Below are 26,277 nucleotides of genomic sequence, written 5' to 3' on the forward strand. Positions count from 1 at the left end.
TGGGCATTTCTGGGAGAAAGACCATGCAGGCTGCTCTTTTATGAGATAACTGATAGTCTTATCAACAATACATAAGTTTTGACATATATTTCCATACAAAGTAATCAAACGATCACATCTGACTGTAATGCTATAAGCAAGGATATTCTTATCGTACAGAGATAGATCTTGCACCTAAGTGTCAATAGTCATACCCTTTTGCTTGGGCATGAATGTTGGATGCTAAAGGGAAACTTATTTTTCATTATGGGCAAAGACCTTTCATAACAATGAGTTTTATCATTGTTCCAATACAAGCTAAAATATCACTACACTGACCAAAGACTTGCAAGTTTCTCGAAAACACTAAAGTCAATTTGGTGATTCTTAACATTGATGTTTAAAATTAACTTAAAGTTTAATTTTAAATAATGAGGCAAAATTGGGACTTGACTGTGCACTAGGGCAGGATTGATTGGTTGATTTCTGAAAGTTGAGGAAGATGTGCATATTCCTGGCTCTCCCTTTTATTTCCTTTGGCATCTAGGGTTCTTCCCCCCTGCCATGTGCCTAGCTTGGATAGAACTTTTACTGCCTTAAATTGTATTTACTTCTCAGAATTCCTGAGCCTTATACTAGGTTCTCTGTGGGAGCTCGATAAATATTCATTGATGGGGATGGTAATGAATACCCAATTTTTTTGGCTGTCTGCTTTCTGATTTTAATCCAGCCATTTCCTTCTCTCTTCCCTGGGGGAACTGGCAATCTGTTTAAAGCATGTTTGCACTTTGGAATCAGGAGGAGAAGCTAGCATAATTATTAGCTTCCAGTGACTCCCAGACTGTCAGTTAATTCTCAGGTCGTGCCATTTTCTCTACTCTACCCACGGAGCTAAATTTCTATATAAATGAATTCCTCACCACCCTGGAAGATTTACTTCAGTGATGAAAGGATGAGAGTGCTCTCTGGTCTCTCCCCAAGCACACGGTTGTACAGATGCCTGAATTCACCCACCTGACTGTGACCATGAGAAAGTAACTTGGTTAACTATCAGATCTGTCAATCGATATTTGGACTATTCCAGAACCATTATTTGGGATTCAGTTTACTTTCCTGCAAAGTGCTGGCTTTAGAGAGGAATGTGTCTGGTTTCTATTCTCTTAGAATAATTAAAAATGAAAAGTGAGCAAATATGCATAAATACTGCTTTTATAAGACCATTGATATCATCAATTGTAGGAGAGGATTAAATGAGAAGGATGATATAATCAACACATAAGAAAATACCTAAAGAAAGGATTTCTTCTTTTTTAAAAAACAATTATTCATTTTGTATGCCAATCTCTGTTCCCTCTCTCCTTCCTCTTGCCCTCTCCACCCCACCTAAGATTCATTTCCTATGTGGAGAATCATAAAATTAAAAATAAATGGAGACCATCTATCTGTTTCCATTATGGATAAGCAATTGGAACTGTTATAAACATTTACATGCCTATTGCCAGGAATGCCCACATCCAGAGATCTGCAATTTGCAGTTGTAAAGCACTGTATTAGTTACTTTTCTCATTGCTGTGATACAGTGAGTGTTTCATCTTAAGGCAAAAATTATTATTGTGAATCATAGTTTTTTTTTAAAAGATTTATTTATTATGTATACAACATTCTGCCTCAGTGTATGCTGACACACCAGAAGAGGGCGCCAGATCTCATTACAGATGGTTGTGACCCACCATGTGGTTGCTGAGAATTGAACTCACGACCTGTGGCAGAACAGCCGGTCGCTCAACCTCTGAGCCATCTCGCCAACCCTTGAGGCAGGGTTTCTATGTAGCTTTGGAGCCTGTCCTGAAACTAGCTCTTGTAGACCAGGCTGCCCTCGAACTCAAAAAGTTCAAGTGCTGGGATTAAGGGTGTGCACCACCACCCGCCTGGTGGAGATCTTGTTGTTCGGGTAGTGCAGGAACGGTACATAGGAATGTAAACTACCTGGTCACATTGCATCTTTCAAGAGACAAATGCTTCTGCTCAGCTTGCCTTCTCTTTTCCATCCAATCTAGGATCTTGCCCCAATATGACTATCATCCACATTCAGACTGTACCTTTTCTTTTGAGCTAAAGTTCTTTGGCAATACCTTTATAGGCACAATTAGAGACGATTATAAATGTGATCAAGTTGACAAAAATACTAGCCACCAAAATCAGGATCAGGTAATCTTCAAAGATGTGTTCTAGGTAATGCATCGTTTTCTATCTTGTAGATCAGTTACTAAGTATTTGTAGAGTCATCATAGACCCTGAATAGTTATTAGCCATTAAAAGTTCCTGAATCCTTCCTGAGTAAGGCAACCCAGAAAGAGAAACATGGCATGTACTCATTCATAAAAGGATATTAGCTGTGAAATAAAGGATAACTATGCTATAATCCACAGACCCAGAGGTTAGGTAACAAGGATAGTTCAAAGTAGATGCCTGGGACAAGGAAACAGATTTCCTGAGTGAACTGTAAGCAGGTGGGGATGGGAACATGAACAATCAGGTTGGTAGGGGAATTGTGGGGAGCGTACTGAAAAAGACTACCAGAAATCTGGATCAAAGAAATCTCCCAGGAATCTGCAAGGATGACTACAGCTAAGACTCCTAGTAATAGTGGATACATAGCCTGAACTGGACATCTCCTGTGACCAAGCAAAACTTCACATGAAAGAATTGGGACAACAACCCAACCACATAACTTTCAACCTACAGTCTGTCCTGCTTATGGGATGTGCTGGGGTCAGGATGGTCTAGAGACTGAGGGAGTAGCTAACCAATGACTCGTTTATCCCTAAACCCATGTAATGAGAGTAAGCCTACTCCTGGTACTGCTTGGAGCACCATTATTCACAGACAGGATGACCCAGAGACTTAGGATAGAAGAAAACACAACTAGAGGGGAAAAAGTTAATATAATGATGACTAAAGATATTCTGCTGTCCTCAAAGATTCGTGCCTATCTCAATTGTCATCAGAGAGGTTTCACCCAGCAACTCATGGAAAGAGATGCAGACCCATAGTCAAACATTAGGCAGAGGTGGGGAAATCTGCAGAAAAGGGGGAGAAAGAAGTATAGAAGCCCAGGGGTTAAGGACACCATAAGAAAACTCACAGAATCAACCACACTGGGTTCATAGGGCCTCACAAAGACTACCAGGGAGCCTGCATAGGACTGACTTAGACACTCTGCATGTGTGTTATAGTTCTGTAGCTTGATCTTCTGGTGGGACTCTCAACAGTGGGAGCAGGAGCTGTCTCTGTAGTGACATTTCAATTGTATTTTAATAAACAAAGACTGCCTGAAGATCTGAGAGTAGAACAGTCGCACTAGTCAGCTTTACAGACCAAGTAAAGGTAACACACACCTTTAATCCCTATAGCCACAATGACATGCACCTTTAATCCCAGAAACCACACTAGTTGCCACAGAAACCAGGCAGTGCATGCCTTTAATCACTGCGGTGCACACCTTTAGTCCCAGTCTTAGAGAGGATGATAAAAATGGGAGGAAACAGCTCTCAACACACAGTCTCATTCTGAGATTCCTGGGGCAGGATTTCCATTTCAGACTGAGGTGGAAGTATGAGGCAGTAGCTAGCTGTTCTGCTTTCCAGATCTTCAGGCAGCCGTTATTTATTAGAATACAATTGAAATGCCACTACGTGTCTCTGATTCTTTTGCTGTCTTTTCTGACCTTACTCCGCATACTGGGTTGCCTTGCCCAACCCTAATACATGGGGAGGTGTTTAGTCTTACTTGAATTTAATGCACCATGTTTCATTGATACTCTTGGGAGACTTGCCCTTTCCTTAAAAGAAATAGAGGAGGCATAGATGGAGGACTGGAAACAAGGGTGAGGTAGGGTACTGGGAAGAGCGAAAGGAAGGGATGTTAGATAGATAGATAGATAGATAGATAGATAGATAGATAGATAGATAGATAGATAGATAGATAGATGATAGATAGATAGACAGATAGACAAATAAATAGATAGGTAAGTAGAAAAATAAATAAGATACAATCAGTACTCAAATCTTGCTTCTATTGATTTCTCTATTGGATACTTGTAGAATGATCTCTTTCTTCTCAGATCTGATGTCAGTCACATGATGTCTTAGCCCCCTTTTTTCTCTCTCATACATTATATCCTGATTGCAGTTTCTCCTCCATCTACTCCTTCCAGTTCCTCTTCTACCTCCTTTTCCCCGAGTTTCACTCCTCTGTTTTCTTTCAGAAAAGATCAGGCTTCCCAGGGACATAAACTGAATACAGCTTAACAAGTTACAATAAGATTAGGTTCAAACCCTCATATCAAGGCTAGATAAGGCAACCCAATAGGAGAAAAAGGGTCCCAAGAACAGGTAAAAATGTCAGAAACATTCCCTCTCTTAGGGATAGGAGTCTCACAAGAACACCAATATACGCCCTTAACATATATACAGAGTGCCTAGTGCAGACCCCTGCAGGCTCTGTGATAAATCCTATGAGTCCTGCTTAGTTGATTCTGTGGGTTGTGCTCTTGTGGTACCCTGAAATCCTCTGGCTCCCACAATCTTTCCTCTGCCTCTTCTGTGGGGTTCCAAGAGCTCTGTCAAATGTTTGGCTGTGGGTTTCTGCCTTTACTCCTATAAGCTGCTAAATGATGCCCCTGTGATGACAATTTGGTTAGCACCAGTCTATGAGCATAGTGGAATATCATTAGGAGTTTTTTACATAAAATTTCTGCCAAATTGCATTTCCCTGATTCTCTGAAGGCTATTTTATTGAGCTTCAGTTCCATTTCACTCGAGGAAGAGTCTCAATCTGTTTAACAGAGTGTCGTATTGTGAGATGCCTTACCCTTCATCTGACATCACAGGTGTCAAAGTCAAAATTTTGGCCACTATTTCTTGTACCCAATTCTTTAAAAAAATTAAGCATTTTCCCAGACACCCTAGGTTAAATCAGTGTAACTGATTTAATTTTCCACTAAGTTTAGTTTTTTTTTTATCCAAGAATACATTTGAAATGCATCCTCTTTTCTGTACTTTCTCAGTTTTCATTCTCTCCCCATTCTTATTTCTTTCTGTTGTATTTTGTTGCTTTCCACAATAAACCAACCCTTAAAATGTGCTCAAACTCTGACTTATCATCTTTGCATTATTTGTTAATAAAAAGTTAATCATAATGGATAAAATATATGATACAATTATTTATTTATTTATTTATTAAAGATTTATTTATTTATTTATTAAAGATTTCTGCCTCCTCCCTGCCACCTCCTCCCATTTCCCTCCCCCTCCCCCAGTCAACTCCCCTTCCCTCAGCAGCCTGAAGAGCAGTCAGGGTTCCCTGCCCTGTGGGAAGTCCAAGGACCTCCCACCTCCTTCCAGGTCTAGTAATGTGAGCATCCAATCAGCCTTTATATGATTTTGTAAAGAGAGGAATAAGTGTAGGAGTGTTGGTTGGTTTTTTTTGGAACTGAAAGCCTCATGGGTTGGAGAGATGTTTCAGCAGCTACTGGCCTTAACTTGTTTTCCATAATACTCAAGTACACTTCCAAGCACACACATGACAGTTCACACTCATCTCTAACTCCCATTCCAAGAGATCTAACACCCTCTTTACCTTTTCTGAGCAACAAGCATGCAAATAGTGCACATACCTGCAACTAATCAGGCAGAACAACCATACACATAAAAAATATTTTTGAGAAAGTAGATAAAGAGCTAGAGAATTGGCCCGACAGTTAAGTACACTTGTTGCTCTTTTAGAGGACTCACCACATTTGGTTACAACAGCTCACATAATGGCTTACAGCCACATATGATTCAGGTACTAGATGATCTTCTGCCTTCTTCTGACCTCATGGGGCATCAGGTATCCATGTGGGGCACATACAGAAGTGCAAGCAGAACATTCATATTCAGAAATATTAAGCAAAATTTACATCAAATGAAAACTGAAAGTATCACTGGGTATTATTTTTGTTTTTATTGATAGTTTTCAAAATATTTCATGCATAATTGCTCTTTAGGATGTCAGTTATCACACTATATTGTAAACATAGATGAACTAACTACATATATTTATTGGTCTGGTGGGTACAAGACCCTTATCAGTATTTTTTTCCAGATGTTAGTTCATTTTTATAATCTTATTTTACTTGGGAAGTGCAAGTGAGGGATTCTTTTTAATCAGCATTCAATTCTAATTTAGTTTTCAGACCAGTGTTGGCTGGTATTCTCATTTTTCTTCACATGAGAGAACATTGGCAAGACAGTTGTTCTGCACAGAGAATTCTACCGCACCAAAACCCCATATCATTTCAACTGAGTGAGCACTGCATTGGCTGGTCCACATCTCTGGGGGTATTTTCTTGTTTGTTCACAGTACAGCTTCAATAATTGAAGTTTCTTTTTCCAATGAAACATTACAGACAATAATTGAGTATGGTCAGTTTAAGTAAATATGAGCTAGTATAAACCCAGAGTTTGTTAAACCTGAAATTACAAAAATGACTTTTAAAGAAAAATGCTTCATTTTATGTAGTGCATTAATAATTTAGGAATATGATGATGACATATTTAATAAAATAGGTTAAAATAAATATACTTTTCTTACTCTTACTACTTTATAGCTGAAGACCAAACAACAAATGACAGCGAGAAAAGACAGCCATATAAATCTACCGTGATGTGTAAGTTTTTATAAGGAATCCAAAGGCCCAAAGGATTCAACAGACGTTTGTAGATTTTATTTATTTATTTTTATTTTTATTGAGCTCTACATTTTTCTCTGTTCCCCTCCCTGCTTCTCTCCTCCCCTTCGACCCTCTGTCAAGGTCCCCATGCTCCTAATTTACTCAGGAGATCTTGTCTTTTTCTACTTCCCATGTACATTAGATCAATGCATGTCTCTTTTATACTTGGTTTGATGGAATTATGTAGATGTGTGATTGGCTAGGTCTGACCCAACGATCATATGTCAATAAGAATGTTTCACTGCCTGGTGGTGCAATTCTCCTATCTCATTGTATATTTAGATATAATTACTTGAAAGGTGATGCCATTGATTCTGTTTGGTTTATTCCTCAAAACTCATGTGCTAAAAGATGGTCCTCTTTATAATGGTATCAAAAGGTGTGTGAGGGCGTTCTCTAGGAAATGGGCATCAGTGGAAAGTGACTAGCCTTGGAAAATGTTGCTGCCCTTTTCATAGAATTTGATTAGATTGTGTAATTGAATTAGTTACCAAGACAGCTTGTTGATATAAAGCAGAGTCTCAGTCCGGTGCTCCAGTGTGGGTCTCTGTCTCTATCTCCATCCATCGCTAGATGAAGGTTCTATGGTGATATGCAAAATATTCATCAGTATGGCTATAGGATAGGTTCATTTCAGGTTCCCTATCCTCAGGTGCCCAAGGAACTAACTGGGGACATTGCCCTGGGCATCTGGTAGCCACTCCAAGTTCAAGTCTCTTGCCAACCCTTAGGTGGTTCCCTTAACTAAGATATGAGTTTCCCTGCTCCCCTATCCAACCTTCCTATATCCCCAATCATCCCGTTTCCCCAAGTTCCCCTCATTCTCTCTTTCACACTTTTCTCTCTCCATCTCCCCTTACCTCCATTCCACCCCACCCCCAAGATTCCAATTTTTTGCCCGGCAATCTTGTCTATTTCCCATAGCCAGGAGGGTAACTATATGTTTTTCCTTGGGTTTGCCCTCTTGTTTAGCTTCTTTAGGACCACAAATTATAGACTCAGTGGCCCCTATCCATGGCTAGAAACCAATTATGAGTGAGTACATCCCATGATCTTCTTTTTGGGTCTGGGTTACCTCACTCAGGATAGTATTTTCTATTTTCATCCATTTGCATGCAAAATTCGAGAAGTCATTGATTTTATTGCAGAGTAGTACTCTAATGTGTATATATTCCACACTTTCTTCATCCATTCTTCCAAGTCCTAATGAGGAGCAGAAGGAGGGAGAACATGAGCAAGGAAGGCAGGACCACGAGGGGTGCACCCACCCACTGAAACAGTGGGGCCGATCTATTGGGAGCTCACCAAGGCCAGCAGGACTGTGACTGAAAAAGCAGGGGATAAAACCGGACTCTCTGAACATGGCGGACAATGAGAGCTGACGAGAGGCCAAGGACAATGGCACGGGTTTTTGATCCTACTTCATGTTCTGGCTTTGTGGGAGCCTAGGCAGTTTGAATGTTCACCTTCCTAGACCTGGATGGAGGGGGGAGGACCTTGGACTTTCCACAGGGCAGGGAACCCTGACTGCTCCTGGGACTGGAGAGGGAGGAGAAGAGGAGTGGGGGGAGGGGGAGAGGGGTGGGAGGAGGGGGAGGGAAATGGGAGGCGGGGAGGAGGCGGAAAATTTTTTTTTCAATAAAAAAAAAACTTGTACTGGTGAGATACTCGCACTATCTAGAAAATCATTGTTGTTCAAAGTAGCTTGTTGTTTTCGTTTTAATCTCTCTTGTTCCAATAAACATCAAGCAAAAAAAAAAAAAAGCAGAGTCTCCCTTGATTATCTCTCATGTGTATCTCCCTCATTGTCCTACTGTTTTCCACTTCTGGTTTAGTTATATATTATTAACTAGTACAGAGGCTGGAGGCCCTCACCAGTTTAATCAGATGCTGATGTCAAGCTCTTGTGCTTATTCCTTCCAGAAGTGTGAGTCACAAATGACTCCATTTCCTTATAATGTATTTGGCTTTGAATGATTAGTTATAAAGATGCACAATGAACGAAGAAAAATTCTTGCGATGAGTGGGGCATTGCTATATGACACTTGCGTATGTAGCATTGACTCTGTAACTGCGTATTGGTAGCATTTGCAAGAATTTAAAGAAGAGGCTGGAAAAGTTTTCTATCACACTAAATGAGTGGGGAAATGGGCTCTGAAAACAGTCTAGATATTATCTAGAACATCTTAGAAGATTATCCACTGGCCATCACCAGAGTAAGGATAGAGATGTGTTTGGTAAACGCTGGGCTGAACAGTAAGATAGACGAGCATTCCCTCAGGGGAAATGACAGAATAACGTACTGGAACCTATTAAGAGGAAAAGGGTCAGGAGGAAGTGATAGTGACTTTCTTCTTTTGTTGTTTCTTTAAAGGCTAAGATATTACGATTTTAAAGAGCATTACGTCAACCATAGGGGGGGAAAGCCTCACTCATAAGAAATATTGACATTAAAAGTCCCCATTCTTAATTGAGTAAGTACTTGTGACTCATCCATATTACTACAGTAATATGGTAAGTGTGTTGGCAGTATACCTATATTCCCAGTACTCAGTGTGCACAAGTAGGCAACCAGAAGTTTAAGAGAAGTCTGGTCTATCTAGTGAGAGCTGGCTTCAGAGAAACACAAATTAAACCTAAGCAAAATGATAAAGATAAAACTGCATTAAAATAGCCAAGAAAACACCATAAAATCAGTAACTAAATTGTGAAAAGGTCTTTTCCAACTTATTCTCTACCAGGAGAGTCAAGGTAATCAGTTTATGTGTGCCAAGTTGTCAAATTGAAATATCCAGGCTTATGCTGAACTAACTAAATTTTTATATTTCTCGTTCCTGCTAAATATTAGAATACAGGAAATAAAAAACTATTTCACATTTGGTAAATGTTCACTTGATAATACATATGCTTAGTATTATTCATATCAGATCTCTTGAGACATAGCTTGGGAGAATTGAATAGCCCTTTATTCAGACACTACCGACCTAAGATTTGTTCTAAGCTTCAGATGATGTTTGTGACTTATTTTGGTGGAGGATTCAGCATCTATGAGTGATGCATCCTACAAAAAATAAAATCCTCAAACATGTATTGCAATTGTTCAAGAAAAAGCCCCCTTAAGCATAAAACAGATTAATTTAATCAAACACCCAATTTAAGGCTTCTCCAAATTCTATCTCAATACAAGTATACACAGAGGTGTTGTTCAGGATTTTGGCTTAAAACAACAATGATTAATTTCTTGCTTAGACAAAACACGCAGAGGATGCTGGTGTTTTTCCATGTCCTCAGATGTCTGTGCAACAATCAGCACCCTCTTCCTAATAGAGTACTTTCTGAACAATGGAGAGAAGGAAAGAGAATTCTCTCTGAGGAGGGAACATTTCACTTCTGAGTTTTATTAATCAAATTGGGTCATTTAAATGTAATTGACATCTAGGACTGAGATAGTGTAGTCTACTTATTTCTTCTTGTTCATGAATGTGGGTTATGTGCATATGTGTGCATGGTGGAGAAGGAGAGAAGAGTCTGAATGTTTGTTACAGATATAAATCATTATAAATATAAAGTCTCAAAACTCCTGTCTCCTTTTGCCTTAGGAGCCTGGAGGCTAGCATTTTTTTTTTATTTGAGTCATGTGATTTTGATGTTCTATCTTTTAAAAGATGTGAGTCTAAATGGGCACACTCTTTGACTCTGGACAATTATCAGCTACCTTCTACAGTCTCATTTTATCAAGCAATGCATGAAATAAAGCAGAACTTCTGAATCCCCCTCTCTCTACCAACTGTGCTTTATTCTAAGACTGCTTTTCTTTTTCATCTCCCATGTCTAGAATCCATCCTTAGCAGATAAGATTTGAGGGTTTAAGGACCATGGGAATGGAGTTTCTGTAGAACAATATATAATACATAAAGTCTGAAGTCTGACACTAGTGCTTTCTCTTTGCAAAGGTCCCACTAGCATCTCCATATGTTTCTTCTCCAGATCCAGTCTCTTAGTCTCGTTCAGGTATTAGTCACTATCCCACATGTCTTCATGAGGAAGAGAAGTTGCCTCTATCTATACCCAGCTAATAGAAGTTCATTATGTGCATCTCAAAATGTGCCATTTCTTTACTACAAATAAAACTAATCCATTCTACTGTGGAAACCATTCATTTAAAGACAGATGCACAGCAAACGTATAAAAGGAATACAAGTAAGAGGTAGAAATTTTCCGAGTGCATTTTGTACTGAGGTCTGAGCAATGTACAAGGGTCACAGATGCCAGATGGTGTTCGTCATGTTCCATCTGTGATATATGCCATATACAATAGATTTCACAAGATCTCACAATTGTCTTAGGATTTCCATTTAATATGGGCCATAAACCTTGTTCCTTTTCTTACCCAGTTACTTTCAAAGGCCCATGAGTTGCATGTGAATCACAAAAGCACCACGGGGTTCAGACAAACTTTGAACTCCAAGTGTCAGGAAACAGAATTGAAAATTTCACAAAAACACCTTTATTCTCTGGGTCAGCTCAGCAGGGACCTCACAGTGTAGAACAGGTGAGGATGAAAGCTAATCACAAAAGGAAATTCTTCTGAAATAACAACACCAGCCCGAGAAACTGGGAATCACAATCAGGGAACTAGTTGAGTCTGTTCTGATTTTAAGCAAAGCATCCTTTTTGGTTTTTCTTGATACTTACATCCAGCTTAGAGACATGTACCACCAGAGGCTACTTTCTTATGTCTCATCAATAAATCAGCAAGATAAAAATAACTGCTTCTTTCAAAGTTAAAGCAAAATAAAAGTCAAGGCTACAGCTCTTTTCTCAACTTCTTTCTTTCCCTCTTATTCTCAGTTATTGCTAACACCAGGAGCCCAAATCAGTCAAGTCTGATCATATATGTGCACACACACATATACAATGCTCACTATCACTTAAAATCTAGTATTAACCAGTGCTTCATTAGAATGTAACATATTAAATAATCATTCATTCGCTGAAATATTTTAAGATGTAGACTGAATGTATCTCCTTTGAAATAACAGAAATGAGGAAGTTAGAGAAATGGCTCAAAAATTTACAAATGCAGCCGGGCGGTGGTGGCGCATGCCTTTAATCCCAGCACTTCGGAGGCAGAGGCAGGCGGATCTCTGAGTTCGAGGCCAGCCTGGTCTACAAGAGCTAGTTCCGGGACAGGCACCAAAGCTACAAAGAAACCCTGTCTCGAAAAACCAAAAAAAAAAAAAAAATTTACAAATCCGTATTGCTTTTACAGAGTACCAGAGTTTGTTCCTACCACTCATGTCTGGTAGCCCACAATTGTGCAGCCTGTAACTCATCTCTTAGGAATTCAGTTCCTTTCCTGTCTTCTCTGTCTCTCTCTCCCTGCCTCAAATTAATATAATAAAATAATGCTTCTGATAAATATTTTTTAAAAAATCCTAGAGTGCCTGAAGTTGAGAAGAGCATTTTGTAACAGTTGTAAATGAATCTCCCAAGGAGAAAAAAAAAATTCTAGAAAGTTCCATCTTTTAGATCTGTATTGAATTTGAATGGCTTTCATTTAATCACAGCAGTTTAGTTTCCAATAATTTTTGAATACCTCCTTTCCTTTTCTTCAAAATATGTGGAAAGACCTGGACTTGATGAAGAATGAAGTTTGCTTTCCTGAGTTTGTGTGAAATCTTGAATATGTACAACATTCATTTAATGCAGAGAGATTTGTGCAGTTATTCAGGAGTCAACTAATCTCACTATTTAAAGTTCACTATGCTTATTTCTCCTGAAACTAAAATCTGAATTATTTTATCTTCATATTAAGTTATTTAGCAATTGTAAATTTTGGATTGAGAACACTAGTTATATTTCTCATTACTATGACCAAATGCTGACCATAAACATCTTATGGTGGTGAGGACTGATTAGTTTGTGCCTTTAGAAGACAGAGTCTTTCATGGCAGGGACAGAAGTACAGTGGAAGGAAGCCATAGGAGTGATGGTGGGAACATGTCCTGCCTCAGTGGATAAGGAGGCAGAGAATGGAGTATCTGCTGTTACTGACTTTCTCATCCTCTACTTTTGTTTATTTCAGAATATCAGTGGATGTAACGGTACCACTCACATTCATGGTTTGGTCTTCCCTACTCACTTAAGACCCACTGAAATCCATTTCCACTGAACCAGAAAAAACAAAGGCCCATGAAAACATCATCACAGACACATCCAGATGATAAATATGCTGTATGGTTCTAGGATCAGCCAAGTTGACATTGAAGACTAATCATCATACTATTATATTTTGAGATATAGAATTTACTTAGAAAGGTCACTGTTAAATCTAACTTTGTGTTGACATACAGAAAATAGAAAACTCATCATGTTCATTTTCAAAGCAAACCAAAGCTGGGACTATAAAAGATCAAACTGTTTGAGCACATTAGAGAGTTGAACTCACTAAAAGCCCAACTAACCCAACATATGAGAAGATAATCTTAGTAACAATCTTGAAGGAAGGCACAAATAATTGTATGCCATTAAAATTTATTTTTACTAAATATAATTATTTTTTAAAGGTTGATAGTGAGGAAGGAATAAAGTTTAAAAAAAAAACTTCACTGTAACAGCGTAAATGAACGGCAGATGGAAATTGTAATAAAATATTCAGCTTTAATTAGAGAAAGACTCACAGAACCGAAGTTCCAGTGGAGAACAGGAAAGCAGAAGGGGCAGCTCGGAGCATGCCCGCAATCTTTATAAGTAAAAAATATCCTTGGGGGATATCCAATGCAGCACATCTCCTGGCTTCCATTGTGAGGTTAGCACATCCTTGAAATAAACTGGTTGATTTAGTTCAGTAGACTTTTCCATTATTCAATGTCTTTCTGCAACCATTGTTCCCTTCTCATTAGCGTTGAGAAAAGTCAAGGTTAACAAAGCATTATGTAACCTATTTCTGGGGGTGTTTTCCACCCCTTTCTGCTTGTTCAACGTATCCTTTATAGTTTGATTTGATCTTTCTATGACTGCTTGACCTGTAGGATTGTATGGTATACCTGTAACATGCTTGATATTGTAATAATAAAAAACCCATTTCATTTTCCTAGAGTCATAAGCAGGACCGTTATCCATCTTTATTTGTGTAGGTATACCCATGATAGCCATGACTTTTAATAAATGAGTGATTACTGAATCAGCTTTTTCTGAACTTAAAGCAGTTGCCCACTGAAAGCCTGAATAATGTCAATGGTGTGATGAACATATTTTAATTTGCCATATTCTGCAAAGTGGAACACGTCCATCTTCCAAATTTCATTCCTTTGAGTGCCCTTAAGATTAGCCCCTGCAGGCAGTGGCGTTTGGTTATAGAAAGAGCAAGTAGGGCATTTCTTTACAATCTCCTTACCTTGTTGCCATGTAATAGAAAACTCTTTCTTCAAGCCTTTGCTATTAACATGATGTTTTTTTTTATGAAATTCATAGGCTTGTAGCACACTACCAATCAATAATTGATCAATTTCTGCATTACCTTGTGCCAGAGGACCTGGCAGACCCATATGGGATCGGATGTGTGTTATATACATAGGGCAAAGCCTGTTCCTGATCAAATCTTGCACCTGGATAAACAATGAGGTTAGTTCTGTATCATCAGGTATAAATTCAGCAGTTTCAATATGTTAAATAACTATTTCTGCGTATTGTGAATCAGTAACTATATTAATAGGTTCTTTAAAATCCCTTAGCACCATAAGAATAGCATATAATTCTGCCTTGTGGACGGAATCATAAGGACTTTGTACCACCTTACCCAAGTCTTCTGATTTGTAACCTGCCTTCCCTGATTTATTGGCATCAGTATAAAATGTATTGGCTCCAGTTAGTGGAGCATCACGGACAATTTGAGGAAGGATCCAAGAAGTTCTCTTTATGAAGTTAAGCCTCTTGCTTTTTGGATAGTTGTTATTAACGTCTCCCCAAAAAATTAGCACAAGCTCTTTGCCATGGTTCATTATCTTCCCATAATTTCTTTAGTTCATCAGCAGTGAAAGGCACTATAATTTCTGCTGGGTCTATGCCTGCTAGTTGACGAAGTCTCAACTTGCCTTTTATAATTAACTCGGAGACTTTTTCCACATAAGTTTTCAGTTTCTTACTTGATTTATGTGGTAAAAAGATCCATTCCAAGATAATATCATCTCTCTGCATTAAAATTCCTGTAGGAGAAATTTTTGATGGTAGTATGACGAGAATACAGTCAAGCTCTGGATTCACCCTGTCAACATGCGCCAGTTGTAATTTTTCTTCAATCATTGTCAGTTCCTTTTCTGCTTCAGCTGTTAATTCTCTGGGACTGTTCAAATCTTTGTCACCATCCAAGGTTTTGTTCAAATGAATTATTAGATCAGGTGTTATCCCAATAGCTGGTCATAGACTGGAAATGTCTCCTAATAGTCTTTGAAAGTCATTAAGAGTCCGTAGGCGATCTCTCTTAATTTGTGCCTTTTGTGTCTTAATTTTTTGCAAAGCTATTTTATAACCTAAATAATTAACAGAATCTACCTTCTGAATCTTTTCAGGAGCAATTTGCAATCCCCATTTAGGTAAAAGTATTTTTATTTCTTCAAACAGTCTGTTCAAGGTATCCATTATTGAATTGGATAACAAAATGTCATCCATGTAATGATATCCTATCAATTTGGGAAATTTTTTGCATATTATTTGCAATGGTTGATTCACACAATATTGGCACAGGGAGGGGCTATTTAACGTACCCTGGGGGAGGACGGCCCAGTGGTATGTCCTCGAAGGTTGAGAATTATTATAAGTAAGCACTGTGAAAGCAAATTTTTCTCTATCTTCTTTTTGTAAAGGTATAGTGAAAAAACAATCCTTTAAATCATTAACTATGGCAGGACATCCTTTTGGTAATAAAGAGGGCAAAGGCATTCCAGATTGCAGAGGGCCCATAGGTTGAATAACCTTGTTGATAGCCCTGATTTTCACCATTTTCCATTTACCTGATTTTTTCTTAACCACAAATACAGGAGAATTCCAAGGGTTGGTAGATTCTTCTATATGTCCAGTATCTAATTGCTCTTGTACCAGCTGTTCTAAAGCCTGTAACTTTTCCTCAGCTAAAGGCTGTTGCTTTGTCCATATTGGTTTCTCAGTCAACCATTTTAGAGGCAAGGCTGTTGGTATCTCTGAAGGGACATCAATTTCTTGCTCTTGTACAGCCCGAGGGGCAGTTTTCTCCATTTGCAATATCTTTTAATATTATTCTCAGAAATATAGGCTCTAGAAGTAGCAGGAATGTTAATTTGGGTATTCCATTGTTGTAATAGGTCACGACCCCATAAATTCATTGCAATATTGGCTTCATATGGCCTTAATTTTCCTATTTGTCCCTCTGGCCCTATACATTCAAACCATCTCATGCTCTGCCTTACTTGAGATAGGGTTCCAATTCCCAGGAGCTGAACATTTACATTCTGAAGAGGACAATATGGATGCCAAGATTCTGGGGTAATGATACTTACATCCGCACCCGTGTCCAGCAGGCCAGTAATAAAAATGCCATTTACACACACTCTCAGCTTTGGTCTTTGATCATTTATAGAAGTTTGCCAAAACACACAGAACTCATCTTTCTGATCATCATTGCTTGTAACAGTAGGCATGCGGTTTCCTAATTGTCCTGATGAGGCACGTTCTCTGTAGTAACTGGAAATGATTGAACCATGTTTGCCATTTGGGGCCTGTGAGGCCCCCCTCTCACGTTTCCCATCTGTATCAGGTTGCCTTGTCTATCTCTTATAGACCTGCATTCATTCATCCAGTGTCTGCCTTCCCACATCTTCTACATAAACCTGAAGGCTGAGTCCTCCTATTTCTGTTATTTCTAGAAGATGCATTATTATTATTTCTGAAAATCCATTGTCTACAATTCCTTTTCATAAGACCCATTTTGCCACAATTAAAACATTTGGTATTCTGGTGTCTCCTTTTACCATTGGATATTGCTTCTTCTACCCATGCTTCAGTGCCATAGTCAAATGTATCAACATTCAGTTTATGCAAGACCCATTCTTCTAAGGGCGCTGATCTGAGATTTAAAGGCCCCAAGATCCTTTTGCATTCCACATTTGCATTTTCATAAGCCAAAGACTCAATCATTATACGTCTTGCTTCTGGGTCAGATATCCCTATTTGTACAGCCTTAGTTAGTCTCTGTAAAAAGTCACTAAAGGGTTTTCTCTGACCCTGTTTAACTCTGACAAATGATTCCAATTTCTGTCCTGGGTCTTGTACCCTGTCCCAAGCCCTTAAGGCTGCTGTAGTACATATGGAGAGTGTGTTTTCATCCAAATTAGCTTGTTCCGTGAGGGTCGGTAAAGAGCCCCTCACCTAGAATTTGATCTAGGGAAACCTCAATTCTCTTCTCTCTTTCCTGCTCTTCTAAAAGTCTAGCCTCTTGCCTAAATAAGCATTTCCATTTCAATTACAGTCCACTCTCAAGTACCGCAGAAGCTAACTGAAGCCAATCAGAGGGCGTGGCTTTGTCTGTTGTGGCCCAAGATTTCAGCATCTCTGTAACAAAGGAGGCATGCATCCCAAAAGTCATCATAGCCTGTTTAATTTCTTTGAGATCATTCATACGGACAGGCTCCCATGTATCTTCCTTGATGACCCTAGGGTTTCTGGAACCAATCACTTTCTCTGTTGTTATTACTGGAAAGGCAGGTAGAGCTGGTAGGTAGAGCTTTTGGGAATTGTCCCGGAGAGATTTACCCACAGATGTCGTTAAAATTTGCCTTTCTACCACTTGCTCTTCTTCATCAGAATTTAGAAATTCCTCAATCTTTTCAATTCTATTCACCATTGCTTTCTGCAATGTCTGAATCTCCTGTCCAGAATTATGTTCCAAAGCCTTCATTGAGGATTCTAAAGTATGAAGTTTGTCCATTAGAGATAACATCTCATCTTTGGACAGAATTTTCATAGCATAAACCGTGCCTTCTTGAATTGACAATCTTTCCGCCAATCTGTCACAGGCTTTAGACAAAATCCGATTGTCACATTCAGCAGTTTTGATTCTCTCAGTTAATGTTTCAGTTCCTACGGAAAGGGACTGAAGCTTACTATCCAAATCAGCTGTTCCCTCTTCATAGTAATGAATTTCTCCTTAACGTCAGCCTGTACCTTTTCTAAATTTTGCTCAGTTGATCGAGTCATGTTAAACAAAGATCTGTTCTCTGCCTGGAGAACTTCAAACTGATTCTTGAGAAGATTGTTGTCATTCTCAATTGTTTTTAAGCATTCAACCTCTGCTTTAAGAATCCTGGATTCGTCGCGTAAAGACTTTATCATATTTCTATTATCAAACCATATAGTACCAAGGAAAACTACGAATCCCAAAAAATTCCATAGATGTGGGATGACAGACACCTCTTGTAAAATCTCCCACATGGTACAATCAAAAAGGCTGTTAAAGTCTTGAATGGTAACGTTTTCAGACATTTTCAACCAAATCTGTATTTATGTTTATTTATAAAAGAAAATATTTACCTGTAATGACCGTTTCTTGCCAGCAGATGGTTGTGGTTGCAAAGTGCATATGAATCCACGTGGCAGAGTCAGAGCTGGTCTGAAAAGTATACTCAAAACCCAAAACTGAAAATTACTGTAAGCAGCAAGGGGGAGGGCCAGAAAACGAGGCTTAACTCAGTCACCCACGGGGAGGGGACGCAGAGCAGTCACGTGCGCGGAGTGGTGTTGTGTACTAATCATGCAGTTTACTCCTAGGTTCTGGGGAGGGGGGTTGAATACAGAGGTGCTTGCACCCCTGTTTCTAGACCCGAGCAAGTCTGGCAGGCAGGGCGGGGCTGCACAGACTCGTGCGTGGTGGGCTGAGTCAGTGATCCCTGAGCCGCGGGTGTGCTCTGTTTCAGGTGCTGTGAAAGCTGTGGTGGGCTAGCGCCCCAGGTCGAGTAGTATGGCAGGCAGGGCCGAGTTACCCTTCAGAAGTTCTGTTTGCCGACTTTCTAGCAAGCGCCAGGAAAAATCGAGTTGCTGCAGATGTTCAGTGACTCAGAAGCTCAGCTGTGCTGAGAGAGTACAATCTGCGTGGAGGGAGAGGCCTCCAGAGAGAGGCGGGGGCGGCTGGCTCCCAGCGGTCACCACCCAGAAGGTTCTGATCAGAGCGGGTATCTGAAAAGCCCCACGTTGGGCGCCAAAAATGTAACGACGTAAATGAATGGCAGATGGAAATCATAATAAAATATTCAGCTTTAATTAGGGAAAGACTCACAGAACCGAAGTTCCAGCGAAGAACAGGAAAGCAGAAGGGGTGGCTCGGAGCACGCCCGCAATCTTTATAAGTAAAAAATATCCTCGGGGGACCCCGCCACCTGCTAGGAAGGTGATTGGCTGGGTCTCCCCTACACTTCACATTATCTTATTATTAATTATAACTCACAGACTTTTCTCCATACCATCCCGATGTAATCATGAGAGGTGCTGACATCAGACCAAGGAGCCAGAAGGAACACCAACAATGGCAAGATTCCAAATTCTGGGATAGTGGCAGTTGTGTAGAAAGCATGAAACTCTGCTCAGATATTTCTCTATATTTTTAAGGAAAAAAATTCTTAACGAATTGAGAGATAAGTGGTATTGTAGATTGAGTGAACCCTGCAGGCCCATATAGTTGAATTTTTTTGAATATCAGACAACTTTTATTTGATAAATTTCATAAGCTTGAAAAGACTAGAGATGTAGTCAGTATTGTATGGTTCTTGATAATCAGAACACTGAAAGGATGACCCTAGATGCTACAATGCCTGAGGCCAACACTAAATACTGCTGCAATGTCTCCAGCTACTCACTCCTCACAAGAACCTAGCTGTTGCCACCACAAACATATTATCAGTGATCATTTATTTTTCTGGAATATCATTCAAGCTATTTTGCATCAAACAGCACTTTAATAATACATCAGTTTTATATAAATGATTCATTTTAAGATAGAAATAAAAATAAGATAGAAATAAAGGGAAGCCAAAATGAATACAACATATATCTCTTTGGTTGGCTAATTTATACCTACTTATATTCCAAACTGGACAGGGTAAACACAAACATAGAAGATTCCTTTCCCTCAGGCTCCAAACTGACTTTGAAGATTCTGTTTTCAGTTGTAAAGTTTTAGTAGCTTTAACCTCTGTCCAACAAGGGTCTCAAACATTTCAGAAAAGTTGAGTTTCTGAATATTCTGCAAGAGAAATAACCTCAGTCCATTAGTATTAACTAATGGCAGGGATACCCACAGGTTTTTCAGTAGGGTGATTTATCTAGTCTTAATATACATGTAGAGAAATTCTCTGGAAAGGAATAGGAGTTGTGAATTTCTTGGAGGTATATCACTGGGTTTAAAGAGACTCATACTATATTCGATTCTGTCTCTCTCTCTCTCTTTCTATCTCTATCTTATTTTTAGTCTTTCTGTTGCTGCTTTAAGATGTGAGTTCTCAGCTATTGCTTCAGTACCATGCCTTCCTGCCTGCTACCAAGTTCTTGCTATCCTGGTCATAGATTCACCCTTTGATACCGTAAACCCCCAATAAACTTTTATAAGCTGCCTTGTTCATGGTGACTCTACAGCAATGGAAAAGTGACTGAGACTAACAACAAAACTACTCACAGACAATAAATAAATACTTACCCAAAGTAAGGAACAGAAACAAAGAAATAATTCTTTTATTCCAGACAAATGAGAAAGCCATACTGAGTCAGATGAGCAAGCATATACTATGCCTGGAAGTGAGATCATGATCACTTATGGGCAAGGTTGAAGCCTTAAGAGTCAGGATCTTATCATTTGCCCAACCCCGAAACTAAAGCCAAATAAAGCATGTAAACAGAGACTGTTCTTACATTTTCTAGTTGCCTAGACCTGAAAAATCATACAGAAACAATATATAATATATCATATTAATTATAACAATGTTCGACTTATTATCTCAGATGTCTTATTAACTAACTCTTATATCTTAAATTAGCCCATTTTTATTAATTTATATTTTACCATAAGGCTTGTGGTTTGTTACCTCTTGCTTCTTGAGCTGCTGCATGGTGTTTGCCTCCTTCAGCAGCTATATGGTGTCTTTTTGACTCCACCTACTTTCTATCTATATATTTCTGTTCAAATTTTCTGTCTAGCTTCATTCTGCCCTGCCATTAGCCAGAAGAGCTTTATTCATCAACCAATAAAAGCAACACATATACAGAAGGACATCCCACCTCATAAAAGAGTTTCTTTTTTTCCTTCATTTTCCTATAATTGTCAAACACAAAGAAAAACAGAGAAAAAAATTCAGGATGTTGCATAGGAAGGGACAAAAATTCCCAAGAGATTTGTGTGTGTGTGTGTGTGTGTGTGTGTGATACAGAGATTGCTTTAACTGAGAATTATTTGAAAATAATCTAAAATCCTAATACTCCTATTCTAATAATTTATATTGCTGCAAGTCTTCCAAGGATGTTAATTCACTGAGTGAAAATGGAACAAAACACAAACACATCTTAATGTTTACCTGAAATTACTCAATTTTTCATATAAAGAACTAAGGCAACGCAAACCTAAGTCTATTAATAAGCTAAATATGAAAGCATTGTTCTATTAATGGTTTGTCTTTAGAACAAACATTACAAAATATATAAATAAACAATAAAACAAAAACTGTTGTCCAAAGAATATTACCAGAAAATCAAGTTAAATATGATACTGACATACAAAATGAGATAAAATGTTTAAACAGTTAACATGGAAAATATTACAAGGAAAAGGGTATCTGATATTAAAAGATAAATACAAAGAAATTTTAATAAAGAGAAAAAAAGGAATAGCAGATTAATGACCACTACCAATAGACCTGACAGTTAAGAAGAGTATGAGTGAATGCCAATCTAGTTTAAGAGTTGTCATGTAAATTAGATCAGGGGTCTTAGACATGAGAAGTAGTATCATTTATTATTCCAAATAAGTATTTGTCATTTCAGAAGGAAAATGGAAAGAGAGAATAGACGAAAAATGTTTAAATACCCTGAGAACATACCTTTCTGAAAATAATGAAAGGCATTAAATGGTATCTTAGTTTGGGTTTTTATTGCTGTGAAGAGACATCATGGCCATAGCAACTCTTATAAAATACATTAATGTGGTGGCTTGCTTACAGTTTCATAGTTTCAGTTCATTATCATCATGACAGGGAACATGGAGGCATGCAGGCAGATGTGGTGCTGCAGCTGAGAGTACTATATCTTCCAGGCACCAGGAAGTCAACTGATAGTCACACTGAGGGAAGCTTGAGCAAAAAAGATTTCAAAACCTGCCCCTAGAGACATGTTTCCTCCAACAAAGCTATACACATTCCAACAAACCCTTCTAATAGTGTCACTGTATACGAGATTATGAGAACCATTTAAACTAGCACATTCTACTCCCTGACCGCCTATAAGTAGTTTATAACAATATCATAATACAAAATGCATGAGTTCATCTTGAAAAGTTCCCATAGTCTATCACAGTTTCAACAATGTTTTAAATTCCAAACTTCAGAGTCTGCCTTGAGATTCATGTAATCTAATTCTAATCACCTGTAAAAATCAACCTGAAAAAGCAGATCATATACTTCCAACATATAATGACACAGAATCTATATTACCATTACAAATGTAGGGAAAGGCACATAGTGAGGAAATACTGGACTGAAACAAGACCAAAAGCCAGCTGGGCAAAATTCAACCTCCATGTCTGCTGACAAAAAACTACAAATTTCCAACTCTGTTTACCTTTGTTTATGCAATATACTTCTTTCTCTTGAGTTCTTTTCATCTCCTATTAGAAGATCTCCTTGGCAGCTATCTTACAACCCTGGTATTTCTAACATCTTGGGTCCTCCAAGCTTCACACAATGACCTCTCTGTGAGACCTCCATTCATATACACCCCTGACATATGACTGGCCTCAACATCTTTCTTTTGGCATGGAGGCAAATTCCATAACCTGTTTCTTCTATCCTTAACCCTAAAGCTATAATCATGTGACTGAAGCTGTCAAGTTTTGCTGCTTACTGGGGCTGAAATCTGCTCCCCCCCCAAATCAATTACATCTTCACCAGCTTTCTGTCCTTCATGGCCTAAGCTTAACTGTTCTGAAACTTGTTTTGCAGACTATACTAGCCTCAAACTTAGAAATTTGCCAGCCTCTGCCTTTCCAGTGAAGGGAATAAAGGTGTGTCCCACCATACTCAGCCAGCTCTAAGCTTTTCTTAAGTTTCTTTTCACAATTTGGAAACTTATCTGGGTGGAATCTTTCCCTCAGGCTAACACTCCCCCCTTTTCCATTTCTTAGGCCATTTATGTCCCTGAAAATAAGATTTAGCTCAATCCCAATTCCTGGTGCTCCTTTTCATTTCAAATTTTCTTTCTGTAATTTACCTTGTTCAACTTGATCCTTTTTGTTATACATCTTCATTAGAGTTACCACTAAAAACCATATTATAGATTATATACCAAACTGTTTAGAGAATTCTTTAACCAACAGAATTAATCCAAGACTTTTTACTTCAGTCTCAGGCTAACTTTTTAGTCAAAAGAGCAAAGTGTAGACCTTTCCTTCACCAAAATATCACAAGAATGATCTCTAGGCAACATAATAAAATTCTTCTATGAAAATACTTGAGTTAGTATTTTCAAATAAATTTTGGCACCTCTGTCTTCCATGTTTCTACTAGAAAGGACTAATCAGCAGTACTTAAAGCAGTCCACTGCTGTTATAACTCAAAATAGCAAAATCCGAATTACTCCAAACAAACAAATGGTCTGGCCTATCACAGCAATATCCCAGTCCCTGGTACCAACTTCTGTCTTAGGTTGGGTTTTTATTGTACCGAAGAGACACCATGCTAATGACATCACAGAAAGAAAACATTTAATTGTGGTGGCTCACTTATAGTTTTAGACATTAAGTTCATTAGTATCATGACAGATGTGATGCTGGAGGTAAGAGTGCTGCGTCTTCCAGTAAGCAGAAAATTGACTGACAGTCACATTGAGGAAAACATGAGCAAAAGGGATTTCAAAGCCTGCTCCCCAAACTGACACAGTTTCTCCAACAAGGCCATACTTCCTCCAACAAAACCATACCTTCTAATAGTGCCACTCCCTATGAGATTTTAAGGATCAATTACATTTGAACTACCACAAAAATGTATTCAAAATCTCATAAAGGTATGAAATAACTAAGTGCTCTCTCTCTTTCTCTCTCTCTCTCCTCCTCCTCATCCTCCTCCTCCTCCTCCTCCTCTTCCTCCTCCTCCTCCTCCTCCTCCTCCTCCTCCTCCTCCTCCTCCTCCTCCTCCTCCTTCTTCTTCTTCTTCTTCTTCTTCTTCTTCTTCTTCTTCTTCTTCTCTCCTCTCTCTCTCTCTCTCTCTCTCTCTCTCTCTCTCTCTCTCTCTCTCATACACACACACACAAACATACACACAAACACACACTATTACTCATGCCAAATATAACCTAACAAAATAAAGATACAGGAAAATAATTAAAGGCAGCCAGAGATGAGGTATCACATAGAGAAACAAAGATAAAAATTCTAAGAATGTCAAGCTTTTAGCCAGAGATTATTATGTAAATCAGAAGGCAATATTTTTAATATCCTACATTGAGAGAACAAATGAAAAATAAGTTGGAGGAAATATGCCAACCAAAATCCTATGTGCATCTCAAATAAGTTTGACATATGTGTTTCAGATGGAAAAAAGTAGATCAACTTCACGTTCAGCACTGATGTTATGTAAGATGCTAAAAGAAGCTTCTCCACATGAGCTTTTATTTCTACAAAGAAATGCAGGTGTGCTCCAAGAGATATGACTGAAGTTGAATGAAACATTACTTGTAATCATTTAACTCTAAAAAGTAATTGTATAAAATAAAGAGTATCAATAAGTATTAAATATATAGATTGTGTGAAAGATAAAATGTTCTGCATTAATAGAGCCAAGAAAGAAATGGAGGAAATTAGAGTCAACTGTCAATCAGACTTTCAACATGTAAAATTTATGCAATATTATTTAAAGAAAGATTGTGGTTTTCTGGATATTTATGATGCAATCCCTGTGCTGTGGTATATAAAACTTAAACTCAGAAATAAGTCAATAAAAATAGTACAAAACCAACAGTTTGAAACACTGAAGGACATTGAGTAGATATATACCTCCCTACTATTTTTCTAAAACAACATCTTTTCTTCATCCTCCTTCTTCCCTAAAGCTCATATAGCATAGTGGAAAAATACAGCAAATCAGAAATCAATAGGTGTACACATGCCTGTAGTACATAGAAAACAATACAGAAAAGTCAGTCTGACATGACAGAAGATTTTATTTACTGTACTTCTCCAGATGAGTACCACAGAAAAACCTGTAACCTGGACTGGAGTAATTGTTTAGTTGTTAACAGCACATGTTGCTCTTGCAGAGGACCCAAATTCAGTTCAAAGATCCCGCATGAGGACACTTAGAACCATCTGTCAAACCCTGCTCAAAAAGATCTAATACCCTTTTCTTGTATTTGGAGAAGCCACTTTTAGGTACACATACATATACACAAATATGCATGCCTGCATAAGATTAGAAATAAAAATAAATCTTAATCAAGTGTTATGTTCCTTCCAGTCACTTTAGAAGTAAAAGTTGAGTGCATTCAGAAGATGTCCCACATCGTAAGATTTTAAATGCAAAGTAGTTAGGACATCAATTGCTGCTGGATACTGGCATTTAGGCAGGAGTATTCATAGAGACCATGTGAGAACTCTAAAAGTCACTCAGATATGACAGTAACATATAATATATATAACATATTATATAATATAATTCATATAAACTATAAAAATATGTAATAAAAATGCAAGTAGAAAATTTAAAACTAGAAAATATGGTAGCCTCAATAGAAATCTTAGTAGACAGAACAGCAGAGGAAACAACCAGTGTCTTAGAAGATAAGAGTTTAACAAATATGAATGAAAAATAAAAATAGTTTCAAAAAGAGACAGGCACCTTGGGGACAATAAGAAAGAAAACATAAGTTTCTCAAGGCTAAGCACATAACCCAGTATGAGTAGTAGGACTCCAACAGCCTGTAAAAGAGTCAGAGACAGCCCCTGTTTCCACCATTAGGAGTCCCACAACAGGACCAAGCACACAACTGTACCATACAAGCAGAGTGCCTAGGTCTGATGTAGGAGTGTCTTCTTTCTATGTGTTGCTTTCATTGGTTAATTGATAAAGAAACTGCTTGGCCTGATAGGTCAGAACATAGGTGGGTGGAGTAGACAGAACAGAATGCCAGGAAGAAAGGAAGTGAGTCAGACGCCATGATTCTTTGACCCAAGACAGATGTAGGCTAGAATCTTTCCTGGTAAGCCACCACCTCATGGTGCTACACAGATTATTAGAAATGGGTTA

This window comes from Chionomys nivalis, chromosome 1 (assembly GCF_950005125.1).
Source record: "Chionomys nivalis chromosome 1, mChiNiv1.1, whole genome shotgun sequence".
Lineage (NCBI taxonomy): Eukaryota > Metazoa > Chordata > Mammalia > Rodentia > Cricetidae > Chionomys > Chionomys nivalis.